The sequence below is a fragment of the Bolinopsis microptera genome, chromosome 1 (assembly GCF_026151205.1).
Source record: "Bolinopsis microptera isolate Bmic1 chromosome 1, MBARI_Bmic_1.0, whole genome shotgun sequence".
In the NCBI taxonomy this organism is placed as follows: domain Eukaryota; kingdom Metazoa; phylum Ctenophora; class Tentaculata; order Lobata; family Bolinopsidae; genus Bolinopsis; species Bolinopsis microptera.
The window spans coordinates 5,704,414-5,730,842 of NC_087072.1; the positions used below are offsets into that span (position 1 = coordinate 5,704,414).

At 38.8% G+C, this 26,429-nt stretch overlaps 3 long non-coding RNA genes across 3 annotated transcripts; 1 reads left to right on the forward strand and 2 right to left on the reverse strand.

The window, feature by feature from the left end:
• Window positions 1-506: 506 nt before the first annotated feature.
• LOC134814930 (uncharacterized) lies at window positions 507-7,427 on the forward strand. Its single transcript, XR_010160202.1, has 3 exons — window positions 507-606; window positions 6,124-6,233; window positions 6,375-7,427. It is a non-coding gene; the product is annotated as an uncharacterized LOC134814930 (long non-coding RNA).
• Window positions 7,428-16,067: 8,640 nt separating this feature from the next.
• Window positions 16,068-16,770, reverse strand: LOC134823185 (uncharacterized). The gene is made up of 2 exons (XR_010161262.1): window positions 16,476-16,770; window positions 16,068-16,355 (listed from the first exon to the last, which is right to left on the reverse strand). It is a non-coding gene; the product is annotated as an uncharacterized LOC134823185 (long non-coding RNA).
• A 4,136-nt stretch (window positions 16,771-20,906) lies between these two features.
• On the reverse strand, window positions 20,907-21,608 carry LOC134820209 (uncharacterized). Its single transcript, XR_010160854.1, has 2 exons — window positions 21,315-21,608; window positions 20,907-21,194 (listed from the first exon to the last, which is right to left on the reverse strand). It is a non-coding gene; the product is annotated as an uncharacterized LOC134820209 (long non-coding RNA).
• Window positions 21,609-26,429: the final 4,821 nt, after the last annotated feature.

Here is a 26,429-nt window from a genome sequence, read left to right on the forward strand (position 1 = left end):
AGAAAACGGGGCGGAGAACCGTGTTTTTTAAATTTTTGACAAATATTTTTGACAGCATATTGTTTATCACATTTTTTTACATAAGATTAGTCCTATGTCGTAATTTTTGTGTTTAATATTTGAATCTAAAATAATTATTATTTGGATTTTAAAGTACACGCTACGCCGCGCACTTTACTTGGAAGTGAAAAGATTTAATTCGATTTTTTTGGAAGCGCGTATATTTGAACGCAATTCAACACGTGCACCGTCTAATCTCGTTCTGCTGTTGCTCGTTTGTTTCCTTTTAGCATCCCTTGTCACACGCTTTAATTTGTCCGAAAGTAACTGTATTATTGCACATTGCGATTATGTTATTAAGTAATCGCTAGAGGGTATTTAGTGCTACTGAATTAGTGGAACTGTGTACTAATCTTGTAGATTGATTTTTCTAATTATAGTATAGCTTCAAGCAGTGAACCAGAATTTTCGAGATTAAATTAAGTAAAACAAATATCATTATTACTAGCTGAACCAGAATTTCCCTTGGGATGAAATGCTTTCCTGACGAACGTTCTTGTATGCTGGCATGATAACAACCGATTATATGGGCTGAAAGTGGAATATGTGAGTACTTTTTTTTCAGCGGACACATTCCCGTATCGAGCTGCCTCGGAGCGTGGTTTTTCTGCTATGGTTCATCGCAAATTTGATCGCCGAGTTTCTCTCCTGTATCCCCCCTGAGATTATAAATCAAGACATTCTTGTTGCGATATTATTCATCTACAACATTCCGAACTATTTTCTGCTAGTTTTTAGCCGTGAAAGTGGAGGCAGAGTAAAGCTGGTAGACTGTTTTGACACAGCAGCACCGTAACACTGGATAACTCTTAACGGCGGATTTAACAGTTTTCTGGACTGAATCTAGCTCTAAAGTTGTTATGTCCAATAGTTCTCCTTGCAACTGAATTACTGATTTCTGAGTATTCATTTCCTCTCTAACTTTATTCGCTGATAGAAAAGTACTATGACCCCACCACAATATCAGCCTTGTTGCCTTCCAGGATGTCCCGAGTACCAAGGTGATATCTACAAATAAATTGCCGTCTCTGATATAGTGATACTTTGTTGGCTGAGCAGTAATCATTTCCTTCATTTTTACAACAATTTTCTGGTGAGCTGCTTTCTCCTCCCTATTTCTGTCAGGTGTGATGTACCATTTGTGGTACGCTGCATAATTAGATTCCTTCGGATTTCTTGCTCGAGCAAGAACCATTTTGACTGATTCCGTGCAAGCCAATGTCACTTTTATCGGTCTCGATTTACCACTATCTGCAGGTTTTTTAATCCCGATCAAACTTGCTGCCACCACTTTAGGATCACACCCCGATGATTCCCAAATTTTGGTAATCACTTCTTTTGCCACTATATGTGGATCACAATTTTCCACAGAGAAGTCCATTGTACAAAGTCCAAAAGAATGCTTGCAACAGTGTCTCCCAGTCGGTTGTGTCTGCTGTGGTGGTGGTGATGGGCTAGGCGTCTAAGGGTCCCTCAAGCAAGGTCTTCTTAGCAAACGCCAGGATTTCTATCGGGTTGGTGGTTAGTATGTCCAAGTTTAAGTCAGATTTTCCGAAGATTTCTTCTCTCGTCCTGATCGTTGCAGGGCACCGAATCCAGTGTGGTACTGCAACTGTTTCTTCTTCTTCTCCGCAACGGGGACAAGTTGCACTCTTTGTAGAGTCGATCCTATTTTTGTAGTGAGACAGGTGAAGGCAATGGCCTGCTCTGAGTTGTGCTAGCAGCGCTCCGTCTTTCCTGCTCTCTATTTTACTGTCCGCTCTTTTTTGTTGTATCCCTTGTAAGTCTGGGAGACCAGGTGGTGTTGGGGGTCGCTATCCTTGATGTGAGCCTTCGCTACTGCTCTGGCTACTCCGTATGAGATTGTAGACTGTCCTTGGCCCAGGTCCGGGAGTTGTGCTGCTTCCTTAGCTGCTTGGTCAGCGTATTCGTTCCCAGGAATGTTGGAGTGGCCGGGAATCCACTCGTTGTCCCATGGAGTGATTCCAGAGTTTTCCTGATATCCTGTGTGTCTGGGTTCAGGCTATCGATGCTAGTCAGTAATGCCTGGCTATCAGAGCATATGATGGTGTCATCATACTTCTGCTTCTCTGTCATCCATTTCAGGGCTTCCGTAAGTGCAGTTTTCTCCTCACCATAGGAACAGGTGAACTTATTTCCCTTCTTTTTGATGGTCTCCAGTATAACGGGGTTAGCTGCTGACCCTGTGGTGATAACTGCTGCTGCTCCACCTTCCTTGGTTCCACCTTTACATGATCCGTCAGTATAGATGGTAGTACATATGTCGTACTTGTCAATCATTCTGATAGCACTTTGGGCGGTCAGTCTTTTGGCAGAGCTTTCGTTAGCTGTATCGCTTGTGTCCCAGAAAGTGTCTCTTGGTCGTGTGGAGAAAGGGTGTTGGTTGTTAGGCACAGCTGGATGGGATTTGGGTACTAGCATAGGAGTCTCTGGGAGTGCTGTGAACACTTTCCAGTTCCTTTTCCTCTGTTCTTCTGAAAGGGCTTCTACGGGATTTCCGTGAGTTGGTAGTTGCCCTCTGGTGGAGTTAGTTTTCTCTCTCCAGGAACTACGGATCTTGCTTCTGTGGATGGTAGGTGTTTTAGGGCGTAGTGCTGTGTGCCTTGGATGATCTGAAGGGAGTCGGTCTGCTTTTTCTGCAGCAATAGTGATGATTCGCTCACTATGTGTCTTGTAGCTTTCAACTTCAGCTTCGATTCTTAGCGCTTCTGTAGGTGTTGACGAGTATTGACCAGTGACTAGCCTCAGGGCTTTGTTCTGTGCTTTTTCTAGCTTGTTGAGTTGAGTAGCAGATAGCCATGGTTGCCAAGCAGCTGCAGCATAATCAAGTACGCTCCTCTGGGTAGCAATGTACACCCTCCGTAGGTTTTCTTTCCTCCAGCCCCACTGTTTTCCTGCCAGGGACGCCAGTATCTTACAGCGTTCAGAGACTTTCTTGGTCACTTCAGTAACATGCTGTTGAAATGACAGTGTTCGGTCCATATGAACCCCAAGGAACTTTGGGCTAGCGTTGAACGGGATAGGTGTTACATCCAGGTTCAAGGAAGGTCTCCACTTTGCTTCATTAGTAGCTGGAGTGAAGAACGTAGCTTCACTTTTATCTACATTGAGCATCATATTTTTCCTGTTGCTCCATTCCTGTACTTTATCAAGAGCTAGCTGAACTTGTCTGTTGGCTTTGTTGAGATCGATGTCTGATGCCCACAGGGAGGCATCATCTGCAAACAGAGCTAGCTCTACTCCTTCTGGGATCACTTCACTTATGCTGTTTATATAGAAGAGGAAAAGCAGAGGGGATGACACTGCACCCTGGGGGAGACCCTGTCTCATAAAGACTCGCTTGCTGAATGCTCCGTTGTAGAGGACTTGGCTTGGGCTGTTCTTTCTTTGAGGAATGCTCTGAACCAGCGTATGATTTAGGCAGGAACACCTGTATCAAGCAGGGTGTGGAAAAGTTCCTGCTGCCATACCCTGTCATACGCCTTAGAATAGTCCAACATCGCTAGTACTGTCCGCTGAGCAGGTTTTTTCTGGAATCCGTCGCATATACCTTGAGATATGCGGATCACCTGGTCCTCAGTACTTTCTGCCCCACTTCTCGACGTAGGAGGTTACGATTCTTTGCCTTAGCTCTTATATCACTATTCATCCAGCTATCTTTGTTTTTAGGGGATGTTTTCCCGACATGGTTGTAGCCAGCTTGTACTAAGATCTTGTTGAAGTTGGCTACCTTTTTGCTGAAATTTTCGGGAGCGTCTGTGGTCACGTCTGCTGTTGACAAAGCCTGCTGTTGAAAAAGCCTCCTTTCTTGCAAATAGGAATGTGGTTGTAGGTGTTATCTTTGCCACAAATGCATTTCTTGGCTATGTTGGCAATGGGTAGAGCGTATCTCAGTGCTATAGCGTCTGGGGTGATGCAACGTCAATTAATGTCAGTATTCCATAAAAACCCCAAACTGACATTGACATTAATTGACATTAATTGACATTAATTGACATTAATTGACATTAATTGACATTAATTTGCCTTGAAATTTGAGATTATCATTATTCGATATAACTATTCAAGATATTCACGTCTATGTAAGTTAGACCGGTTCAAAAAAACAAAATGTCCTTGAATAATTATGAGTATGTTCTTATCTGTTGATTCTTAGGTTCAAAGACCACAAAAAAAATTCAGCTTCCAACTCTTCCATCTTCGGTCCTCACCGGCCACGCCCATATTTTATTGGTTTCTTATACAGGTAAAATATCTAGAATCGGCTTTTTTAGTATGAAGGAGTAATGTTAGCGGTTTAAGATTCGTTATTCAAATATAAATGTCATGAAAGCATTTCGTTTAATGTGGGTTTTAAGTTCTGATGATGTTGAGAACCACGCCCTTGGATGGCCACGCCCATTTAAGAAAATTAAATTTCGGAAAACCGTATTATTTTAGCTTTATTGTTTAATGATCTGAATTTTTTCACATTTCACATTTCCATATGTGATAGTAGTGAATAAATTGATGATATAAACGTTCTAAAGTGCTAAAAATATGGTAGAACTACATAATCTCTGGTCGAAAAATATCGTGTCAATTAATGTCAGTATTCCAAAATTTTGCAAAACTGACATTGACATTAATTGACATTAAGGGGGCAGGGGGGGGTCTTCATGGAAATTTTCTCAAAATCGACTTTTTAGTTGTTTCTGATAGATAGGAGTGATATCTATCAGATGCTTTTAATCCGATAGAAAAATATTGCTCCTAGCAGAAATTATCGCCGGTAGAAGGTCAGCGCTTGTGTGTAATTGTATTGCGCGAGCGATTTTTGATCGCGTGCCCTGAAAATCGAGTCTAAAAATCTATCTCCTCCTACATTTTTTGAGCAATCACCCTCAAACTTTCAGGATATGTTCTAGGGATCATTTAGAAGAGATTGTCCGGGCAAAATTTTGAGATAGGCCTTTAAACATTTTTTATTCGATTTTAAAAATCTTGGACCTCGAAAAATCGTCAAAAAACCAAGTCCAAGATTTTCAAAATCGAATAAAAAATGTTTAAAGGCCTATCTCAAAATTTTGCCCGGAGAATCTCTTCTAAATGATCCCTAGAACATATCCTGAAAGTTTGAGGGTGATTGCTCAAAAAATGTAGGAGGAGATAGATTTTTAGACTCGATTTTCAGGGCACGCGATCAAAAATCGCTCGCGCAATACAATTACACACAAGCGCTGACCTTCTACCGGCAATAATTTCTGCTAGGAGCAATATTTTTCTATCGGATTAAAAGCATCTGATAGATATCACTCCCATCTATTAGAAACAACTAAAAAGTCGATTTTGAGAAAATTTCCATGAAGACCCCCCCCTGCCCCCTTAATTGACATTAATTGACATTAATTGACATTAATTGACATTAATTGACATTAATTGACGTTGCATTACCCCCATAGCGTCTTTGAACCCTTGCTTGTTCAAGACAAATCCGTACTTCTCATAAGGTAGTCCGGTCAGCCTGTTGATGCACCTTTTTCACATGCATGTGGGATCTTCTCACTGATCGAAGGTGGAAGATCGTTCATCAGCTGGTTTTTGAGTGACTCATACCTCAGCTCTTGGCATGAGACAGGCTAATGGCAGACTTGACTGCTTTCCCAGCCTCTCTGTTTGTATTGAGAGTGGTGTGTTGCAATTTTGTCTGGTTCTAACGCGAGTCCCGAAAGCTCTGCGTGTGAACATCTGGCCTACCAAGTAAATTATTTGTCGAACTTGAGTAAGTTAACCTTTCGACCAAACATAGGATATTTTCAAGAACCACAAGATATCAACTCTTTGTATCTTCAAGTACTAGTAATTTTTGGTTAGATCCTCATAAGAAGTTTACATCGCAAGCACTTTCGGATTGATAAATTTTAAATTATTGGCGCGCAATAAACGCGCGCACAGCAGAGTGTCCGATCGAATTATTACCGTTCAAAATTTTATGTGTATTTTACGATTTGAAATGATTTAGTTTGTCCGCTACTGTATTAGTTGAAACCTTATTTGTTCCAGGTGAAGCTAAAGGAATGTTTTATCTCTATAAACACTAATGATATCCGCTGTGCGATAGCCGTGGATAGTGAGGGGTCTGAGACAGTGAGACATGCACTCCGTATTCACCGGTGAGTAATTTTCAACTTAGTTTATGTTCAATTCTTGTCTCCAAATCTTTATTCAGTTATTAAATTAATGTTCCAATTGTATCTAGTCTATATATGTTCAATAATTCATGATTCCAATTGACTATTGTTTCTTATCGTCAGGAAACTACCGTTCGAAGGAAAAAAGAATATCCAGACTCAACACTGACAACACTCTTGGAGTATTCAAAGACAGGACAACACTTGTTATGCTCCAGCTCTACAAATCCCTGATAAGGTCCAGAGTGGAGTACTGCTGCCCGCTTTGGAATCAAAACAAGATCTATGATGTCCAGTCTTTCGAGAGCATACAACGCTAGTTCACCAGACGGATTCTAGGGCTCAGAGACACCGATTAAATGGAATAGACTGAAAGAACTGAAACTTACATCACTGCAAAGACGCCGAGAACGCTACACCATCATACATCTGTGGAAAGTTCTCCAGGGAATATGTCCAAATGTTCTAGATGTACAGTTCAGAGAGAATGCCAGACTGGGAGTTAAAGTTATACTCCCTTCTCTCACCAAACAAGCATCAGCTGCTGCACGCTCCACCTACGACCACTCATTCGCAGTAAGAGCTGGAAGACTCTGGAATGTTCTCCCCAAAATTGTCAATACTCAAAGGACTTTGACAAGCTTCAAGACATCTCTTGGAAACTTCCTAGACACCCTTCTAGAATCCAGACAAGCCCCTACTCCTGGATACAGTGCAGAAAACTCGATTTCTACAGACATAGCGGAGTTCTACAGTTACTAGCTACGAGTCCACATGGATCGAGATCTCATCAATCCTACCTTCGCTCACTACAAATGGACTCCACCAAGATGCTGCTTCCCCGGAGTTCAACATAGCTGAAGGATTGCTCCACGGCCTCTACTGCACTCAATGTTATCCTTTTCAAACCTTACTATCTGGAAATTTCTGGACTGTCTGAAGGCGGAGCAGGACATAACATATGTGAAACTCACGAAGAGACTGTGCAGAGAACGTCCTAGCCGAGGAGCAGCAAAGTGGATCTTAAGTATGACGAGAGACTGCAGACTGTTAACTTGATTTTCTTAAAGTTATTGGATGTATGATTTGAATTTATGATATAATGAATTTGTGATTTAAATTTATTAACATGACTTTCAAATTGATAATCTCTCTTGGTGAAGAATATAATAATAATTTGTATAATTTGTAAAGTTCGTAGATTCCTCTATAGGGTCATCGAATAGTTCGACCGCCCTTGTTTAACAGTACACTACATTGTAGATGTTCTGAAGGAGTATCCTAAGATTCTTGATCTTTTGGCACAGGCACCCCTCCTCATTTAACCCTCAATCAAGTTTCCTATCATTCGGCTGAGTCGACCGAGGAGATCACATCGATCCAATGAATCCTTAGCTACTTACTAGACTGAGTAAAACTGGGATTCGAACCCTGAACCTTCTGTACAGAAGGCGGAAGCTCTAACCACTAGGCCACCCAGCCATTGAGAAAAATTGGGGGAAATTCAACTAAGCGTCGCTTATTTTCGGTACTGCTTGTCCCCGTTGACTAACCGACGTGTTACCACACTTAGTATTTAGGCTTCATGCAGAGAAAAGCATGTCAAGACGATAATCCCGCTTAGGCCATATTACAATTCAAATACACGATGCAACGAATTTTGAGGCCATGCCTTGGCCTTGTTCATACAAGTTCTATATCCTACTGGAGAACTAAAGCAATATTGGGCCGCATTCTTTTATTGGCACCGCGATCATTTCCTATTCTAACATACATAGCATAATAACATAGGTAAGCAAGCAACACCACGATTTTCTCGTAAAATCGGTAATATTTCTGTATTTAATGTAGAGCCGGGCGCTAGATCACAGATATCCCTAGATATGCACGATCTTTGATCCATCTAGGGTCGCCCCTGAAATTGGAGATACGCTCTCTAAGGCATGCTACCATCTTATTTCACAATTGCCTGTAGGGGGGTACCCCAAAAATTTCCTCTTTAACTAACAGTTGCACTGCCACCAGACAGGAGGGTGTAAAATGCAGCTCTGATTTGAAGAAATCAATATGACTGAAGACTCTTATAAAGCTAATTTGTAGCGGTTGCATCGGCAATCTGTTCAGCCGACAACCACTACATTTATTGATTACGAGCTGTGCTAATCGACAAAGGATTCCAATGTTGTAGTGTAAATTTGTAGTCAGTAAATTAACGCATGCTACCCTAAATTAACGCATGCTACCGGCCCTGTACCCCAATACACACGATGTCCTCAGACCTCATCATTGATTCTCCAGTAAATTTAACGACATTACTTCGGAGTATTCCAACAGCCACATTGTTACACACGTGCAACCAGCCAATTGCAGAAAGCCGAATGATTAATTTTGGCCAGTGACGGTTAAACTTAAAGTAGTGTGTACCGTACTTCGCCCGAGACTGCTGCAATGTGCAGCTCCTCATTTAACCCTCACTTCCGATTTCCCGAGTATTCGGCTGATAGAATATAGCGGGGGCTACATCATACATAGACCACTCAGGATCCTTAGCTGAACGTCAACGACGCTCACCCCACAACCAGGCAGACATTGGGATTCGAACTCGCAACCTCGCGGTTGCAAAGCTGGTGTTCTAACCAACTGCGCTACCTCGCCGTTGCGAGAAAGGAGCCTTCCCCTCATTTCCAAATATAGTCATTTGTGACGTCATAACCATAGTAACGCCATAACCATAGTAACGCCTAGCGATACATAATAGCGACGCGCATGTTATTTTGATATTCGTTTGTTTTATTTGCTGCGCGGTGTAAATATTTATTTTGACCAGTTATTTAGTCATAACTTTTTATAGGAACCTGCGCTAGGTTTCGCTTTTCTTGCGACATCCGATTTGGCGTTTTTCCTATCGGATGGTATATAATTTGGCCACAGCGCAAATATCGCACGATAATCTTATTCCTATGAACAGCTTGAGCCGGGAAGAGTTAGCTACTTACACACACAACCATGGACGCGGGTTTGCTTATCATGGAAAAAAGAAAAGTGATGATGTATGGATAAATCCTGACTTGATCAAGGCGGATCGAGATATCCGGTGGAACACACGCAATGCTAAACTGGAAACTGATAAGAGGACCAAAGTAACTGCTGACAAACCACCCAAAGAGGAACTGCCAACTGATGTGGCTTCTGTAACAAATGTAGAGCATGCGGATAATAAAGAAGATGTTGTCCAGAATGCTGTGAAGTCAAAAAACGAGTAGCGAGTTGCGTAAAGGAATCACAGGGTATCAGGATGCTGTACACTAATGCTAATTCCCTGTACAATAAGATGACGGAACTCATGGTTTTGTCAGAGACTCACAACGTTCAGATCATTTGTGTGACAGAGTCCTGGCTAAATTCAGATATTGTTGACGCTGAAGTGTCTATTCCTAATTTCAACCTCTTTCGTGCAGACAGACCTAATGATACACGTTTTGGGGGATCTGCTATCTTTGTCCACAAAGCACTGAGGGTAGAACGATTGGATTGGTTTACTGGTCTTGAATCACTTGCGGTAAATATTGTAATCGACTCTGTTAGGTTCAATGTTGTTTGTCTGTATCGGTCTACTTCACTTGTTGATATGAAGGACAATGCTGGCCTGTTAGGTGCTCTTGAACGTTTACCAGTTAATGCGGATGAAGAGTTGGTGATAGTTGGCGATGTGAACCTACCTCATGTTAACTGGGACAAAAGTTTAGTCGAGCGCCCACCAAACTCATGTGACAGAAGGTTGCTGATGGAATCAGAATTCTTGAATGTCTTTACCAGGAAAGGTTTGAAGTGGTATGTCACTGGGTCTTCGACACGTGTCAGGAAGGTTGGTGATACAACTCAATGCTCCTTGCTTGATCAGGTCTTCTGCAATAATGATTGTTTTGTAAATAATGTTGATATCCTTGCTCCTCTGGGTAAAAGCGATCATGTATCACTACTGGTCGAGCTGAAAGTCAAAAACAATGTCGAGTTCCTTACATCTAAGAAGAAAAGCTGGTATAAGGTGGATCAGGACTTTGTTAACACACAGTCATCAGACATCAGCTGGGGGTACTCTAGAGAAGATCTTCAGGTCGAAGAGATGTGGGAAGAATTACACCAAAAACTTAGTGTCATTTCAGATCGTGTTCCAACCACCCACCTTAAAACAACTAAAGGTGGGGAGATCTTACAGAGGTTACCCTGGGATTGCTCTAGTCTGGTTAGGAAAAGAAAGTGCAAGGACCGGGCATGGAAGGATTTTGACGAGGATCCTACGATGGTGATGTTTAACGCAGCCGAGTACGAGCAGCGGATGTACCAGAACGCTGAGATTAAGGCAAAGATCAAATATGAGAATAAAGTGACTAAATTGTTTAAGTTAAATTGTAAACCTCTTTTTAATTACCTTAAATCTAAAAGTGTTTTAAGAAAATCTGTAGAAAGACTTAAAACAGATGATGGTTCTGAGACCAAGTCTCCTTCTGAAACGGCAGAAGTGTTAGCTGATTTTTTCCAGTCAGTTTTTAAACCTGAACCTTTTGGCCCTCTGCCTCAAAATTGTTATACAGAATGTAATAATGATTACTTCTGGAGTAAATTTATGGTGCACCCTGAAAGTGTTGCCAAGATTTTGGGATCACTAGATATTAGTAAAGCTATGGGTCCTGATGGTGTTCATCCTAGACTCCTGAGGTATTTAAGTGAGAACAGTTCCTTTGTGGATGCGGTTGTGTTGCTGTTTAGTGCCTGTGCTTCTGAGCAGTATATTCCTGAGGTATGGAAAACTGCCACTGTTGTGGCCTTGCACAAAAAGGGGTCAGTACATAGTCCTAATAATTACAGGCCTGTGTCACTGACTTGTATACTATGCAAAGCCTATGAGAAGCTTCTTAGGGAGTATATTCTCGATGGTGTTGAACAGGTGCTTAGTAGCACGCAGCACGGCTTCATGAAGGGTCGGTCATGCTTATCTAACCTACTGGAGTCTATTGACGCTGTCAATGACTTGCTGGCTGAAGGTGGCTGTGCTGATATATTATACTTTGATTTCTCTAAGGCCTTTGATAGCGTACCACACCACCGTTTATTAGTTAAATTAAGAAATGTTGGTGTTCCTGAGGAGATAATTGGTATTTTAGAGAACTTTTTAGTAGGGAGGTCTATGAAAGTTAAAGTAGGAGATGAATTTTCTGAGATTAAGTATATACTTTCAGGAGTGCCCCAAGGCAGTGTTTTGGGACCATTGCTCTTTCTTTTATTTGTAAATGATCTTCCAGAAGGAATCAAAGCTATCATCAAACTTTTTGCTGATGATGTTAAAATGATTGTTAATCCTTTTATTAATCTAACAGCTGATTTGAAGTTGCTAGAACTTTGGGAGTCTCGTTGGTGTTTAAATTTTAATGTAGATAAGTGTATGGTCATGCAAATTGGTTCTTGTAATCCTAAGAATCAGTACTTGTTTGGTGGTGTGCCTTTGAGATGTGTTGAAAGCGAGAAGGACCTTGGAGTTGTCTTTAACACCAGCTTCAACTTTGAGGGTCATGTGAGAAAGTGCATTGCTAAAGCTAATAGTACCATTGCCTGGCTTACAAGAAATATTATATCGAGGGAGAAAAGCGTTATGCTGGGCTTGTATAAGTCTTTAGTAAAGCCTCATATAGAGTATTGTTCACAGGCATGGGCTCCAATGGCTAGGCATGGAAACTGGTCACTGATTCTTGAATTGGAAGGTGTTCAAAGATCGTTCACCCGTATGATTGATGGATTGGGACTCATGACGTACAGAGAGAGACTGGATAAGCTGAACCTCACAACCCTGCTTGAACGCAGGGTTCGTGGAGATCTCATTGAGATGTTCAAGATCCAGGAAGGCTTTGTGGGTTATGGTTCCGATTTATTTGGTCGTTCTGGTAGGACCGTTGCTGCTAGATCAAAGACTCATAGATTCACCACAAATGAGACAGATTTCTTTGCCCAAAGGGTCTTGCGCTATTGGAACAGTCTACCACCACTTGTGAAAGCTAGTGAGTCAGTTACTGGTTTCAAGAGGGGATTAGATGCCTTTCGGCTTCATGGATATCGAGCTAATAAGCTTGGTCATCACTGGGAACTTTCATATGACATCTTTGATAGGATAGATGTGTCTGTGTCTAATAGGAATAGTTATGTAAGTTATATGAAAGATAATCCATTGGTAGCTAAGAGGAAGAAGGTTAATATCAAAGGTATTTAGTTAATTTTTTTTAAAAAGTTTGTAATTATATGGTTTCAAACGTAAAGTGTTCATTTTCTATGAATTTCTTTTTGAGATGCCCAGAGAGGCATTATTTATAATGTTATGTTATGTTATGTTTATGTCATTATTCTTAATCTAATCTAATCTTAAGAAAGATATGATTTCTAAGGATATTTCTAATGATTCACATTTTTGGAATGTTTCAAATGAAGTATTAGGGAGAATTGAAGGACCTAGCTATGCTAGTAATAAAGAGAAGCATAACGATTATCTTTATTTCCACCCTTTTGTGGCAAAAAAGCGATTTATAAATCTTTATTCCACTGGGAAGTATGTATAGGATTATCTTTTGGGGATGCTATTTGAAATTTTTTAATAAAGTTGTTAACGGGTGATACTCGTAAAATATTTGTTCCAAATATTACAGGACTGTCGACGAGTCCAACTTTATTGTAGGTTTATAACCTGGTAGGTTGTAAACCTACAATAAAGTTGTAGTTTATAATTTATTAATTTTGGTGATAAGATATTTATATTTTTCCATATAGTGTTTTGATACTTTGTAGACATGTGTGATGATGGTATGTCATAATTTTTACTTTACTTTACTTTACTCTGACTGAAGTACTCTCTCTCTTCATACAAATCTTTCTTTTCTTTCTCATGATCTCTATAAATCTTATCTAGTGGCTTAAATGTAATTGTGTCACAGTTAAGATGTGTGACCCTGATGTCAAAGAATGTTCTTTCAAAGGGTGCATACAATCCGACTGCTGCAACATCAAGACGGGCTTCATCCTGAGTGTTGGTCTTCCTTGAGAATGAGCTTGGTTGGACTGTCAGGAGTGCTGGTTCTAGCCTTACATCTTTACACTTTGCTTCTTCTAGGAAGAAAGCAGCAGTGTCTCTTATGGTATTGTGGCGCATGGAAACGTATCCACCTAGTATACAATCAAGAGCGTGGTAGACACTGTTTACATTTCCGCAAGCACATTTAGAAGGCACTCCTTGGATCTTCCAACCATACCGTAGGCGTATGCTGTCTTGGAACTCCTGTCTGTTCAGAACATAATTGATGTCCTTCAGTGGTAGTGTTAAGAGCCACGTTGAGGCTCCCTTCTCTTTTGCTTGGTCTAGGTAGTTCTTAAGTTGATGGTCTGACTCATTGTAGAGCACATTGAACCTTTGATATTGTATTTGATAAATAATTAATGTTGGTGGGGAAATATTTATTATAATACCTTCCGGGAATTATATCCACTAAAACTCGGGGACACCGAGAGCTGATAATTTGCACATTTTTCCCGCAAGAGAAGCGAGGGTATTATCAGCATAGACTCAGACTGGCTGGTTGATTCACGATGTCAATCCTTCGCAGCTCGGTGAGGCACAGTGGTGCATCTCGCCGATCTACCGAAGTGGATTGCGAGAAGCATTATTTGATGCGCGCGCGACCCAGTAGTGCATCGCGCTACAAACTGGCTGGCGGCAAGTTTCAAAACAAATAACACTGGCGTTCTATATAGTATACACTATATTGTATCATGCGCACGTATCACATTACACCCCTTCCAATCGGAACCGGAATGTATTATAAAATATAATACCTTCGCTGTTTCGTGCCCGCGCCTTCTCTCCAGCAAGCGGTCGGGAATTATCGCGCTAAGCACTCAGAAGCGAAGGTATTATAATATTATATATTTTTTCACTTAGTGCGGTGATATTTTGTAAATATGTGTGATGTCATAATTTTTACTTTACTTTATTTTACTTTAACTGACGATGTCAATTCATCTCAGCTCGGCGCGGCACAGTAGTGAAACAAATTTTTAGTGAAACAAATTTAAAATTTTATCCTTTATTTTACAATCATAATATAATAATATTTATAAGCCTCCGTTTTGAAAGTTTTAAATTTTAATATAATATTCACATTTCTATTTTAAATCCAATTTAATGTATAAGTCAATAACTGGCCGCCAAAGCCGCGCATTCTTAAAAACATGATTAAATTGTTTATGATTATACTTACTGGGCCGCGCTCAGCCTGTCATTCCGCCAAATCTTTATTCGGTTAGTGAACATAATAGCCTGGGGTCCTCAGGTAAGATTATACGACAAATAGAAATAAATTTAAAATTATCCGTGGTTTTTTTTAAATAAATTATAATCTTACCTAAATCCAAAGCCAGCTTTGTAAAATTTACTTTTAGATCAAAATATATCGTCAATTCTAAATATTTACAATGCAACATTTCATTAATTTACATACAAGCGTACTCCAGCTCCTGCACGCATCCGTTCTTATGCGGCGCGGCTCCAGCCGCGCACGCACGTATTATTTTATACTTTTTGCTTTCTAATAAATATCGTGTCAATGTGTACGTCTAAATGTTCATGCTTTGTGTAAACCGAATCCAATTGAGATTAGTGACAAGGATAAGGACCCAAGTGCCTGTACGGCTTTTTCGGACCCCTGTGGACCACTACTCTTGAAGTCGCTCTACAACTATTGAACATTTATAACTGTTATATAATATATAACGACATTTGACAATTATTATCATTAATCTATAATCTAGCTGTCTTGCTGAGGGGGAGGAGTAAACGCTTCACAAACTAAAGTGCTTACAACATACAAAATTTAAAACCATCAACACGGTTATAGTTCATATCAAGGGCCAATTTGGTATACCTCTATTTCGTTGTAATATCTAGTATAATAAAACAAAAGTTTAATAAAACAAAAGTTAAATTTATTACCAATTATTCAATCAATACATATCATAAATTCTAATATTGGAAACACAATGCAAAATGGATGTCTTAAACTATAATTTTGTTGTGACTAATAATCTATTGACTTTCAAAGTTGAATTGTAGTTAAGTATGAAATGCCACCACATCATAGTTAGGGTAAAATGTTATTTTTAAATTTTAAAATTGAGAAAATTGCTCTATGGCTTACAATTTAAAATTCTAGCAAAAGATATCTTATTTTTAAATAGTTGGTTACAGTTTATGACAGTACTGGCATGACTAGTTTAATTGTGGCTGGTAAAAGGACCCAGTTGCCTGTAAGGGCTTTACCGAACCCCTGGGGACCACAATGTGATAAGATCAGGCCAGATGTTTCTATGTAGAGCAGTTTATTTATTTCGGAGCTATGGTTATATGATATTGCTGGTGGTCATGTTTAAAGGTCAGTTTATCCTTGTGTGTTAATTATCCATCCAGATGCTTGGTGATGTGCGTAAATCATGCCCTTCTACGATATATAATGTTTAACCATAAATTTGTTTTTACCACAGAAACTGTGGCACTAATGTCAATTAACAATATTTACATTCATTGATATTTAAAGCGTGTTTTTCCCCAGCACTACTACACAACAAAAACCTGTCGGCCCACCGAGGAAACACGGTCGCAGAACAAAGAGCCCAATTGTGCTCTTCTATTCTGCGATCGTGTGTATCTGTTGGAACCCTGTTCTTGGGTTAATTAAATAACAAATAATACTCAATTATTATAAATACAAATTAGATGAATAAAGAGGTTATACAAATCTTGTGTCAAAAGTAACCTTGTTACTCTACAATGTACTCTCTTAAATAGTGAATGATTGATATGGTGTGACTCAGTAACTCACACTACTCTGCTCTGACTAATAGTTAAAACACATTTCAATACTAAACTAAACAATGTCTTTTTTACTATTAGATTAAACTACTATTAAATTAAAACTACTACTCCTGATGATGATGTTCTTCTTACTATATGAGGGACTTCTGAATGATGAGGACTTCAAGTAAAACTGGAACTGATAACTATAAAACAAAACCCTGGGGGAAAACTACCGTGAGTAAAGTGAAAGGTAATCCACGTGAAACTATAAATGAAAGTGAAAGAGGAAGCGGGAACTCCTAGACTAAACTACTAAACTATAACTATAAACTACTTACCACTCTTTCCACGTCACAGAACACAGATAGTATCTGTCGACTGGAATCTGTGGGATCACTAAAACAACGTCACTCCTCTCCCTTCTGCTACGCTAGAGTCTGGAGTCGACAACGTCACTCCTCTCCCTTCTGCTACGCTAGAGTCTGGAGTCAACTAAACACTGGACACTCCTCTCTCTTCTGTTACTTCAACTAGAGTCTGGAGTCGAGCCTTGTCTGCCTTCTGGAGTCCCTTTACCCCAACACTGTATATACAATCACTGGAACTAAACCTTTGCTAAAGTGAGATACAGGGTTAGTAATAAGTAAGTACAAAAACAAGCTACAAATAGAATTAAGATTCTAACATTCCCCCTACTTTAAAAAAGAAAAAGTACTTACTAATAATTTAACTCATGACTTTTACAATCTTAAAGTCATAACTCCCTATACTTTCTTTGTTAAAAAATACTATCCGACTATCCGAGTTAAAATTAGGAAATAAACTCTAGCAAAAACTGTAGAGTTAAGAATATTCTAATCCCCACACGCAACACAAAAACGTGTCGTGCGCGCTAAACGAAAAAGATACTTTCTATGAGTTTGAGCTACAAATGCGCGGCTCAAACAAAGGCAAATCTAATACGTGTCATGTCCACTGTCATAAAAGCAGATAACTAAAAAAGCAGTTAACGATTATTCCATATTCGGCGAGTCACGTGGTACAAGTGGATTAAATCTCTGTTAACGCGGGAAAAACATCCGCTGTAAAACAGGCTAGTGGCTAAAATGACTGCCTTCCACGCTGAGCGTGAGATCTGAGAGATATAATACTTGTACAAAACGTCCGATAGAATTAATACAGTCTAACTATTAGCTAATTAACTATCAAAGTTCTTAATACGAAAATCTCTTTTCTATGAACGGAATTAAAGCATCGTTCTAGGACTGACAGGTGCACAAAAAAAAATACCCGTCCAACACTGTAATCAAGTGTGATCTTTAGAGATTTCTGTATCGAGTTATCTTAATGACAGAAAAACTGCGTACTAAAACTAAATATTAGGAGCTATTCAAGCTTTAAACACAACCTCTAGAGAGTCAATAATGAGTCACTAACAAATCATTGACACACACCACTGTACTAAACAGTTCTAAAACGTAAAATACATGAATTCTGTCGTTTAAAACAGGTTCAAACTGAGTCCCTAAAGGCTCGGGATCAGTGAAGAACATGTAATAGCATGTTGATCGAAACGACAGCATTCTTATAAAACAAACTCACGCTGAGCAATCTGCTCCTAGCTCATCCCAACAGAAAATACCAAACATCCCCTGTTAACACTTCCTACAGAAGATGCAAGTTAATAAAGTAATATCAGGTAAACACTTTCATGTCTTTTAGAAGAAAGGATCGTCTTTCTGAAAGGTAAGTTTGAAACTGAAATGTTAGACTTTTAGAAGTAGGAATCTGAAATATTCTGTTAGCGGTAATTTTATTACACATGTCATGTACAAAATGTACTTTAAATTGTATCTATTAATCCTTATTATCTCTACACCATGTAATAGAAAATTTAGCAAATCAACTGACAAATGTGACCGTGCGCTACAACACAAAGAAAAGGAGCGCTAAAGCTGGTACACACGTCTAAATTCGCTAACTAATCTATCTTTCTCCCAAAATTGTTGAAAATTTAGCAAATACAACCAAAGTTCAGTTACCAGACTAAGAGAAAAGAAAAGAAAGGATAGACTGGTTCCTAAAAATGGGATTCACTAACTTTTCATCAAACATTCCCAACTTACTACATTCTCAGTAAAAAATATGAACTAACGACAAAAAATTGTCAAAATATCCTCCCAAAACTTCTGTTCGAGAAACTTCTCTAGAACATAAAAACACAAAATTAATATACGTGTAAAGAGTTACAAATGTTTAAAAGATTGTTAAAAGATTGTTAAATACAAACACCTCGTGCATGTTAAAAGTTTCTGAAAGGTTAAAAATGTAAAAATGACTCGTTACAAAGTTGGTAATTCTAACAATACTAATATATACACACATTTAAAGTTAAAAGTTTATTACAAATGACGTTAAAAAGTTATTGTTTAACCAAATTGACATTTCAAACAACAAATAATTTGAGCAAAAATATTCAATCTCTTTCTACAACATAAAGTCCAAAACAGTTATACTCTCTCTCTGACATATTCACAGTATCCTTGATCTATGACTTAAGCGAGCTTGATGAAAACTGCACCTCTCTTCGTGAGACATCCTGAACAATCTTTAACCTCTGCACTTGTACAGAGTTATCCAACTCAACTGATACGGGTTCACCGTTTGACTCGTCCAGTCGTACATTGTAAAGATTTTTGTTCTTCCCTGTAGGTTTCCCGGCTCTACCTATCACCAAGGCATTATTCCAATCATCACTCTCCGAGGATCTGAACCTGATAATGTCATTCTTCTTTACACCCACGCCTGTTCTGGTTTGACACACACTTTCCCAATCCGACTGATTCACTGACAGATCTGACAGATTCACACTCCCTGAAACTGAACTTACAGTTCCATGGTCATCTGGCTCAATTTCTGTCTCAATTTCTGGCTCACTTTCTGGCTCACTGTCTTGATCCACATTACCTGAAACTGAGCTCACAACTCCATGGTCCTCTAGCTCACTATCTGGCTCAATTTCTGGCTCATTGTCTTGCACACTCTCATTGTCAGCTCCACTGAATGTTTCTAACTCCTCCTCTTGATCACTTTCATCGTCACTTAGTGACCATGGCGATGTAATCTTCTCCTCTAAAACAGGACGGACCTTAATTTCTGTTGCATGATTAGTTCTTCCAGAATCTGTTTGGCTGATAGAACTTTCACATCGTCCTATGGGTATCATCATGTGTCCTGACTTAGTGATCACTAGATTCTCTTCTCCTCCGAAAGCATAAACTTTGTCAGTTTCAGTATCGATCTTCATCTTCATCTTTTTCATGGACTCTCTAGACAGTAACAGAGGAATATCATTTTCCACAATAAACACTTTTAAAGTTACTTTCTGACCACATATTGTTACTGGGAGTGCTTTTTGTATCCTGGCTGTAACTGCATCTCCATCCCCGAAACAAAAATTCTTCTCACAAGGAGTCACGTTGACCTCTTCATGTTCAGCTGATGTCAGAGATTCCTCGAAGGCTGTCAGCCATTTCTTCCCACACACTGTGGAACTAGCACCTGTATCTAAAAGTGCTCTATTTGTCGATTCTCCCATCAGACACTTGTCTTCGTCTTTTAGTTTAAAGTCAGACTCAAAGAATGTAAGCTTCTTCTCTCCAAATGTGTTGTACTTACAGTCTCTCATCAAATGGTCTGTTTCCTTACAAATATGACAACGTAAGGGTCCTGATTGTTGGGCTTGTGCTCCTTGTCTGGATCTAAATGGAGCTTGTTGATACACGTTTCCTGAACTCTGTCCTTGAAACGCAGGTCTTTGTCCGAAGGGTCTTTGTCCGAAAGGTCTCTTAGATGAATAAAAATCCCTGTGTTGGTGGTGTCTTTGTTGATAAAAAACTTTCTGAGGGTCTTCCTCCTGGTTGTTCTGGTCATCACCAAAATGTTCTGAATTGTTGATGTCGTACTGTTGAAAATAAGTATTTACAGGCTCTTCTTTAATCTTTGGTTTTCCGATGGAATATGTTTCACAGCTTGCGCCGCTTGCGCTTGATGAAGAAGAAGATGTATTAGTATAATCTTCTCCGTATGCTCTCTTAAGCTGGGATTCCATATTCTCGTAGCTTAACTTAGAGACCGTTGCCCTGATTAACGTCTTTTGATGGTCCGAGAGATTAGCATGATGTAATAAGAAGTACGCTAGTACTCCATCTTCAAATACCACAGTAGCACCACGCTTCTGCACAAGGCTCTTGTAACGATGGCTAAATTCTCTTACATACTCTTCCATGGGCACTTCCTTGGGTCTTCTGTAGTTCATGAAGCTGTCAATGGACGTAAAGACTGACTGAGTCTGGTCTTTTTCATATAACTTGTCCAGCTCAGCAATGAGAACATCTATTCCTCCTGCTTTGGACAATTCTTCTACGTCCAGCTGTATAGCAACAGCTTCTGGTTTTCCAGACATATTCATGATTAATGCAGCTGCTCCTGCCTCAGGCTTGACGGTAGTCACCTTCTTCCACCACTGAACTCTCCGTTTCCAATCTGTATAGTTGGACTTCTCATCAAGAACAGGTACTCTATCACCTCCCATGATGAAAAATGAAATCTAGTGTTAGGTGTTAAGTTGTTAGTTAAAATATACAAAAAATAAATACGGTCCGGTGTCACGTAGTTCTTCCTGCTACCACTGTTGGAACCCTGTTCTTGGGTTAATTAAATAACAAATAATACTCAATTATTATAAATACAAATTAGATGAATAAAGAGGTTATACAAATCTTGTGTCAAAAGTAACCTTGTTACTCTACAATGTACTCTCTTAAATAGTGAATGATTGATATGGTGTGACTCAGTAACTCACACTACTCTGCTCTGACTAATAGTTAAAACACATTTCAATACTAAACTAAACAATGTCTTTTTTACTATTAGATTAAACTACTATTAAATTAAAACTACTACTCCTGATGATGATGTTCTTCTTACTATATGAGGGACTTCTGAATGATGAGGACTTCAAGTAAAACTGGAACTGATAACTATAAAACAAAACCCTGGGGGAAAACTACCGTGAGTAAAGTGAAAGGTAATCCACGTGAAACTATAAATGAAAGTGAAAGAGGAAGCGGGAACTCCTAGACTAAACTACTAAACTATAACTATAAACTACTTACCACTCTTTCCACGTCACAGAACACAGATAGTATCTGTCGACTGGAATCTGTGGGATCACTAAAACAACGTCACTCCTCTCCCTTCTGCTACGCTAGAGTCTGGAGTCGACAACGTCACTCCTCTCCCTTCTGCTACGCTAGAGTCTGGAGTCAACTAAACACTGGACACTCCTCTCTCTTCTGTTACTTCAACTAGAGTCTGGAGTCGAGCCTTGTCTGCCTTCTGGAGTCCCTTTACCCCAACACTGTATATACAATCACTGGAACTAAACCTTTGCTAAAGTGAGATACAGGGTTAGTAATAAGTAAGTACAAAAACAAGCTACAAATAGAATTAAGATTCTAACAGTATCTACTATAAACTAGCTAAATGTACTAAGAAAATTTAATGGAATCATTACAGTCGTTTGATAAGTTCACGTGTCAAAGTAGTGTTCATGGTGATCAAATTTTTGGATCTTCACATCTTAATACTATAATGAAATACAATAGGATACATGTTTCGAGAAAGAAAGGTTGGTCCGATTATTAACAAAAGTAAACAAAAGTCCATCAGGGACTCCACGGAGTCGAAAAAGGTACACGGCTGCTGTCTGGTGCTGCTAGGCATTTATTGATCAAGATGTTTTATTGTATTGGTTTTTGATGATTCTATTGTTCGTGACTAATCAAGTTCTAAGTGGGGGTATAAAGTGCTGCTTAAGATACTTCGTCATCTCATGTCCAGTATAATGAATAAGATAGTAAACAATATAGTTTCAGTAGTTGACCCATACAGTTAAGTCCGTCATAACTCACAATTGTTTAGTCATCTGTCAATTGTCAAAGTCGTTGTGTGTTTAGTCGCTAAGTTAGCAGTAAGATAAGTTGTTACGTGCGCGCGCGTTTAATCCCGTCGACGTGAGATGTGACAATGAAAACGCTACAGAATTATTGTTTTCGCGCGTTACGTAGAATTTACTAGTGTGTAATACTCAGAGGATGTTTTCACTGAGTTGTAACGTTGCCCCCATCCTGAATCTGCCTTCATAATATATAGGTTGCGCATGCGCGTTCCCTATAACATTTCGATTATACAGGGTGGCCCATAAGTGACTACCCACACGCAACCTCTTAATAACTCACGTAATTCGTCTCCAAATTGCACCAAAATTTCAGAGATTATAGATATGGGTCAAACTTAGATTTCCTGAAAGTTTCGTAAGCCACGCCCAATTACAGTGGGCGTGGCGTGACACTCCCTTTTTTCACTATTGTCTTCATAAAATGAGAACGCTTTAAGCTAAGAACTCCAAATTTTTTGCACACATTTGGCTTGATAATTGACAACCTTTCCCAAAGTTTCAAGTTCATTGGTTAAAATATGGCTAAGTTATGACCATTTCAAAACTCATCGGATACGTGATCCGAGCACTTAGTCAGTGATCTCGTCACTTGGTTAATGGCCTGTTTGGCTCACATGCACCGCTTGATTGGTTCCAGCCTGCTTATGGGCCGGCCTATACAGCTGACAGCACCTAAAACGCTATCACACGAATTTATGGTGGTGTCACCATTTCAGGGCTTGTTAGCCCTGCTAGTCACAGGTTCCTTACAATCAATAAAAATGGTTCACTATCCTCCCTTTACTGCAGAACAACGATTGTTCGTCTACCTGAAGAAAGAAAATGGGGAGTTCTACCCTCAGATTAAACGATTTTAAAATGGTCATAACTCAGCCATATTTTAACCAATGAACTTGACACTTTTGGAAAAATTTTCAATTATCAAGCCAAATGTGTGCAAAAAATTTGGAGTTCTTAGCTTAAAGCGTTCTCATTTTATGAAGACAATAGTGAAAAAAAGGGAGTGTCACGCCACGCCCACTGTAAATGGGCGTGGCTTACGAAACTTTCAGGAAATCTAAGTTTGACCCATATCTATAATCTCTGAAATTTTGGTGCAATTTGGAGACGAATTACGTGAGTTATTAAGAGGTTGCGTGTGGGTAGTCACTTATGGGCCACCCTGTATCTTAGAATAGTTCACGCCCTAGTCCAATATCTTACCACAGCTTCACGCCCTAATTTAATTAATTCACAGATGATTAGAATTAGATCTTTAGATGATACCTGAATGTGTTCTCTTATCACTACTTTATCAGATCTCTTATCACTACTTTCAGATCTCTTATCACTACTTTCAATCAGATCTCTTATCACTACTTTCAATTCAGATCTCTTATCACTACTTTCAATTCAGATCTCTTATCACTACTTTCAATTCGTTTTAAAAATCTTGCTCTGCCTGTTTATTGAAATTTGAAGACATGTCTCATCATGGCAATTCTCAACAAAACTCGGATCGCCGACAGAGCAAGGCTTCCCGTAATTCCTACTGTCCCGTGACTTCTCAGTTTGGCAACGGTTATCAGCACGATCAGATGCCACGTCAACAACTACAACAGCCACAGCTACCTCACTTTTCCAACGGTGAGTCAGAACTAAGATCAGTTCAAGAGTTATGGAAATTTATGCAACATCTAGAAACCGAACTTAGTATAGCTCGTAGTGATCATGCTAAATTGTTGGACGACTTCGTGGAACTTCGACACGTTAACTCAAAGCTCAGCAAAGTTGTCGATCGTCAAGCGGATGCGATTTGCAAACTAGAAGTGGAACTAGATAATTTAGATCAATACTCACGTAGGGAAAACGTTTGTTTTACCAATTTGCTAGTTAATGAGAGCAATAGTTGTGAGGACCAAGTGGTCTTGTTGTGTGAACAGTTAGGTGTGGACATTGTTAAGGATGACCTTGTAGCCGCTCATCCCTTGAAGGGCAAGAAGGGTAAAGCCCCTAGGTTTATTGCTCGCTTCAAAGATAGATCAACAGCACAGAAAGTGTTTAGAAATAGGAAAAGCACTAAAAACATTTCCCCAGATAAAAAGAAATTGCTGTTTGAGAACCCCGAAAAGGGTGTCGGGGTACAGCCCAATATAACATATAAACGAGCGGCATTATTAGGGCAGGTCAACGATGCTGTCAGATTTGGTGGACTAAACTCTTGTTGGGTTGACTACAAGAATGGGAATGTTTTATTGAGAATGAATGCTAACGGTAATCCTAAGCTGATTAGGAATACTGCTGATTTGTTGATTTGTGTGCCTACTTTTGAACCTAAAGAGTTTTTGTTTTGTGAGAGCCCCTTTTTGAACAATACTGAATTCACACCGTGAGATGAATATTTCTAATACAACTATTTTTCAGATTTTAATATTTCTAACAGAGAGTTATGGATGACGGAGTTTCAAACATGACCCTTCCCAACATCCTCATTCCCTCTGACCGTAAGCAATGCGTCTTCTGTCATAAAATTTTGTACTTTCACCAATTCATTCTACGTTGCAACAACTGTAAGGACATATATCATGGATCTTGTTTAAAGCTAGACAATAGTACCATATTTATACTTCAGCAATTTGTATGGTATTGTAAAATATGCTATGACGATTATATTGAGTATTATAAGTGTGTGACATGTTTAACAAATATTGATATATTTAATGAAAAGATTGCACAGTGTAAACAATGTTTCAAAATGTTGCACAAGAACTGTGTTAAGTCTAATATTTGTTCGTCATGTATGCCCTTACCCTTACTTGACTTAAACACTGCTACTACCAGTACTGTTGAATATATTGAAACTGATTTTTATTCCGAACAACCGTTCTTTGCTCCTTTTGAATATTATTACAATGAAATGATAGATTTTATCCCGGATGTTGAAACTCTTAGCGAGAATTTACAAGATTGCAGCCAGATACTGCGTCAGTGCGTCTATTATAAGTTAGATGATTTTGAAGAAAAAATGAACGACAATGGATTATCGTTATTAAGTTTGAATATTGATGGATTCAGATCAAATTTTGACTGCTTTTTAGTGCACCATGGACGTTTCAAAGCGGATGGATATTTCCTTTGTGAAACTAATGTAACAGATCATGAGTCACAACCATTTTACATACCGGGTTATAATAAATTTGTACTTAATCGATTATTGAAGGAGGATGGAAAGCTTAAACACAAAGGTTCTGGTTTGGTAACGTTTTTGCGTGACAAATTTAATAATATTAATCAAAAATTTGAGCTTTGTTATTCTACCGTTGATTTTGAATCACTTTGTGTTGAAATAACAGTTAAATCTGAAAAGTTACTAGTTGTTAATTGTTATAGATCACCAAGTGGAAACTTTGATTCATTTATCGATATGTTTGGCAGTATCTTAAGTAAATTGAACACATTTAAGGGACACAAAAGCTATATTCTTGGTGACTTTAATGTAAATCTATATAACTCCAATTCTAGTGTTGTTAGGAGATATTTAGACTGCATGTTTAGCAATAACTTTTTACCAATTATCTCACGTGCTACTCATTTTGGAGGCTTAAATGGAACATGTATTGATCATATACTTACTAACAATATATCTAACATAATTTGTAACGGCCTTATACGATGTAATATAAGTCGTCACCTTCCTACATTCGTAGTTTTGGACTATAATTTTGATCCTAACGAAAAGTGTAGAAATAGAAATAAAGTAAATATTAATGACTTTTTATTACAAGGGTTTTTGAATGATTTTAAATTATTAAAATTTGATCTTGAAAGTGATTCTGCCGAAAATATGTATTCCTTTTTTGACAGAAATTTTAGAACTCTGTATGATAAGTGGTTTATTAAAAGTCAGAAGTCTAGTGGTAATAATTCTCTTCTTCGCTCTGATTGGATTTCAATAGGAGTGGCCAAGAGTAGTGACACTAAAAACAAACTCTATGATATTTGGGTTATGAATAAAACTAGAGTTAATTGGAACAAATATGTTGATTACAAACGAGTGTTTGATGCTATTAGAAGTAAAGAAAAATTTGAGTATTTTGATAAATGTTTTAAAGCAAATCAACATGATTTGAAAAAGACTTGGAAACTGATAAACGGTTTACTAGGTAGGAAGAGATCAAACAGATCACTAGTTTTTCCTAATCAAGATGCAGCGCATAATTTTAATTATTATTTTGTTAATATTGCTAATGATCTTTTACTAAAAACGTATGGTGAAAATGCTAACGCGGAT